Source organism: Tasmannia lanceolata, unplaced genomic scaffold (genome assembly GCF_043159265.1).
Source record: "Tasmannia lanceolata isolate RefF3 unplaced genomic scaffold, GAP_Taslan_0.1 ptg000023l, whole genome shotgun sequence".
Taxonomy (NCBI): domain Eukaryota; kingdom Viridiplantae; phylum Streptophyta; class Magnoliopsida; order Canellales; family Winteraceae; genus Tasmannia; species Tasmannia lanceolata.
Genome location: NW_027518700.1, coordinates 32,578,694 through 32,583,374, shown reverse-complemented (window position 1 = coordinate 32,583,374; position 4,681 = coordinate 32,578,694).

Below are 4,681 nucleotides of genomic sequence, written 5' to 3'. Positions count from 1 at the left end.
TATGTTATTTGAAATGTATATTACATTACATATGATATTTAGACTCATTTGAAGCCCCATTGCTCCATTTGTGTTGCAGTTGGGTCTTGTCTTATGTTTTCACCTTGACATAATTTCTCTTTTATGACAAGTAGCCTTAGCCTGAGCATCAGTGTGAAATCCTCATAGGCTTTATACTTATCTTGGATGGACTTGTATGGTATCATCTCTTCCAATGATAAGTATCTTGTTATAGAGCTTAAAATCTCTCTAGAATCCTTCTTCATAGGATAATGCTTGAGTTGTTCATCTCATTGCCTATGAAGTAGTCTCTTATCATGTGCTTTTAAAGCTAAGTACATCATTCTTCATGATAAGATTCATTGGCTATACACTTACAGTCATATCTATAGCCATTGTGTATTGTCATGCCTTGCCTTATAGGTTTCATCTTAAGCATATGACAAATACTTAGGATGAGAGCCAAATTGTTTTATATTAGTGTTTATATGGACCATAGTGATATGTTCACAATGTCCATTGCCCCATTAGTTGCGCTCAATTTGTGAAATATTTTAGACCAATTTTTTTTTTAAAAAGCTGCTTATCATACACTGTAATTGATTTTCTCTCTTATTTCTCTTTGATAAGCATTATATGAGCTTAAATATTATATCATTATTCGTTTGATGGGCTATAGAAGCTATTTGTAGTATAAATCTTTCATTTATGCCCATCCCCAAACATATGATTGTTCTACACTGTCATCATGTATCTCTATGTTTGAGCGTTCTTATCATGCATATCTCACTTTTATCATTTAATATCCATGATAAGTAGATAAGGGGAGTCATTATGGCACTATGTTTTGCACTTCAATTGTTAAAACCCTTCCTTTTGCTGCTGCCCAAAGGGGGAGAATTTTCAGAATTGATTAGGTAGTCCATATTTTATATGCATCTCTTGCTTTACATTGTTATATTAAGCTTGTGCATATAATGATGGAGAGCTATGGTCTACGGTTATATCATTTAATGCTTATTTGTCTATTCTTTTGATACCTCCCTAATCAATTTGGTTTGCCATCATCAAAAAGGGGGAGAATGTAAGCCCAAGGGTTCCCATGGGTTTAATCATTCACCTTTACCTTCTTGTTTTGATGCTAGCAAACCCAAATTGATTAGTTTTTATGGACTAATGTGTTGTCTTTGAGTGTTGTGTCTTAAACAGGAACTTGACATGTCATATCGCCATTACACAACTCATCACAACACATGGCTTGCGGATCCATAGACAAATGATCAAGGAGCTTGCACCCACATTGGAGACATCATAATTTGGAGATGTTCAAGACAAGAAGCTTAAGATAAAGATCCCTCAAGCATACCTAGCAAGTGTCAAGAAGAAGCTTGGAGATGAACCAACATGGTGACACCTCATGCACCTTTCAAATGCATTGAAGATTGGAGGAAGTCATAAGAGCCAAATCAATTTAAGATGTTCACTCGCAAGTTGAAGAAGTCCAAGGAAGTGCGAAGGAGCCGATACATTCCAAGAAGACTCAATGGTATCATTTTTAGAATGTATTTAGAGTCCTCTTGATTTTATGTTGATGAACTTTCAAAAGGTTTTCAAAATATTTTTCATAAACAAATTTAATATCCTTGAAAACCATCTACACACTCCCCAAAATGTATTTGAAAACCTTAGACAAAAGCCCAAAGACCGTAGCCCAAAGTCCCTTGGATTTTATATTTAAAACTCAATTTTCAAACAGGGCGGTCGACCAGGGTTCCCCGGGCGACCGCGGTAAGGTGGCTGGAAGTCAAGCATCTACAGGAATTTAGTGGGCCAGTTGACCGGGACTTTCCGGGCGACCGCGAAGGTGTTCATGAAAATCCAGAAACACTCCATCATGGTCGGGGCGGTCGACCGCGGATAGGGACTTGGACAAAAATAAAAAGTCTAGGTAGCTCTCGCCATGTGACTGCCATTACTCGGTCAACTGCGACGGTTTGAAATTTAAAAATAAAAAAGAGAGCACCCGATAGGGCGGGCGACCGCGCAACCTCGGTCGACCGCGCCGGTATCGAAAAATAGCAGTTGGGGCTCTAACGGCTAGTTTTCTTTTGGCCTGTTTTTTACAGTTTTGCCCCCAAACGGTCATATCTTTCCATGGGCTATATATACCCTATCCAAACCTTACTAAGTAACCTTTTGGCAAATCATTTTACATCATTTTGAACCTAAATCTAAGGTTTATACTCTTCTATGCTTTGAATTTGCATTTTTCATTTATCAAGAGGATCTCCATAGGGCTTGTCACTTGTATATTCTTTTGGAGAGATTGTGACCTTCAATATTTGTAAAATCTGCCAATCAAGAGGCTTTGAGTGTTTTTCTTTTTAGTTCTTCATTGTAAGAGGATCTACGATTCGGCCCGCTAAGAAAGGCGAATCAAGTTGGTGAAGATGGGTTTTTGCTTGGCCCTTGAGAAAGGAAAAGCTTGAATGTACGAGGGTCTTCGATTTGGCCCGATACTCGAGGAGAATCATTTGTAAGAGGGTTCTTGATCCGACCCAGTAAGAAAGGAGGATCACACTTAGTGGATTCCCCAAGGAGACAAACTTGGGAAGAGTGGACGAAGGAATTTTTTCGAACCACTATAAATCTCTTGTGCACTCCCATCTTCTCTCTCCTTCTCTAATTGGTGTACGGTAATCCCCTTTACTTTGCATTTTTTATTTCCGCTTAATCTTTCAAAGTAACAAGGGAAAATTGCATGTGGTGATTGGTAAATTCAAACTCTAATTTGTGTTTATGTTTTATTGAACAAGGGTTAAACAATATAAATGGTTGTAATGTCTAAACCTTAACTTTACTATCTTATTATTTGAACAAGGGTTAAATATAAATTGCTTGAAATTGGCAAATTAATTTTAATCTTCCACTTAATTAAGCCAAAATTTCTTAATTAACCAATTCACCCTCCCTCTTGGGTTGCCACACTTGCATTTCAAGAAGTCAGGATCACGGTCCCGAGTTCGTAAGTAGCGCAGATCCAATAACATTCCCATAAAAACAAGATGTGGTGATCCCCTGTCGTCCTGCACAACATGGGAGAAAACCGGATACCACACCAACCCGGGAATTCAATAAAGAATACTGTCAATACATGGGACTGAAGTAGCGTGTGCAAATAGATCTCATGAGTTTGAATCATACTCGAAGCAACATTCCATTAGTCGCCACTCATCGACCAACGAAATGTGGGGGCAATGTTTACACCCATTTTTAGGTTAGTTGGTCATAGAGGACCGAGCAGCCAAGTGATATTTGACTGGGTCAATAAAGCTATATGATATGCTAGCATCTGATAGATGTGTGGAACAACATGCATGTGCTAGAGCCTAGAAAATGGGTAGTTATTTAAGATTTTCCATCGAAGCATATTTATCTCTAAATCCAATCGGTCGAGTGGGACCGACTTATTAAGACGCCATCTAGTTGGACTGATTCAAAGATGTGGCACAACACTTGCCAATCATGGGGAGGTGGATGATAACCACCTGGAAGATGGGGGATGTGAGAATAAGGGAGCTCAACATGAGCGGTTACCAAAAAGTTCCCTCCAAGAGAATGTGGGGTAATGAAGAAAATTACCCAAATAAACCTATATAGAGAGGCGTCTGTTTCCAAGGAAGATGTCCCAGAACCAAATCCAAACATGTATTTATATTTTATGCTTTACTTTCCATTACTGTACCTTTACTTTTTTGTAGGAGTAGCTTTTTCTCCAGATTTAAGGTTCATCTTCTCATGAGTCTTTCTCTTTAATTCTGTTATCCCTAGCATTGGCGTTTTATTTACGTTGTTTTGTCGTGTAGCCTAAATCGGGCGGTCTATCGACCCTGAGAGTTGTACACGTTTTGCACGTGCCAACGTGTCATTCACACTCTGCGTGTGTCGATACCCCTATTGTTAGCATCTCGTCTGCACTTAAAAAGTCATTTCCATCTGTGCAAAGGTAGATGAGCCCAAGGAAGAAGTGTCGTTCCTTTATTCTTCTCAATCGCTTGAAATCCAATCCCATAAGATGGAAACGCTTTGGTTGTCGAACCTCTCGAATTGAGTTTCCGATTTCTTGCCTTGAAAGAGGCTGGCACGCCGGTGCACATACACATACGCTCCATTCCACATGCCACACGGCTACACCGACCGACATCACCGGGGCATCTTTTAGACCGAACAACTGTACCGTGTTAGTGTGGTACAGGTGTTGATGTTTTACAGCTTGCGAAGCCACAATTGGTAAAAGGAGGTGAATTTATCTTAGAAGGGGTGAATTTGCCCCTCCCTCTACAAACACAAAGGGCATTTACATTGCAATGCCCTGTTCTCTAACGGTCGTCCATGGCATCCTAGAGGCAACTTTCAATCATCAAACTTCGAAGAAAGAATCCGTTTTAATAGCTAGTGGGACCATTTCAACGTAGATGACAGAAAGATAAAAGGAAACAAAAATTTAAGTGGGACCACCTTGTTTGGCGAGGAGTATCTGACACGTCCCACCTTTCAATTTGTAGCCTCTTTATTTCATATTCATATTCATATTTAAAACAATTTTGAATCCAACTTTGGATTTTCTCGACCCATTAAAAAGTGATAGTTCTGAATAGTGTAAGTTATTCGCCCCTACTAC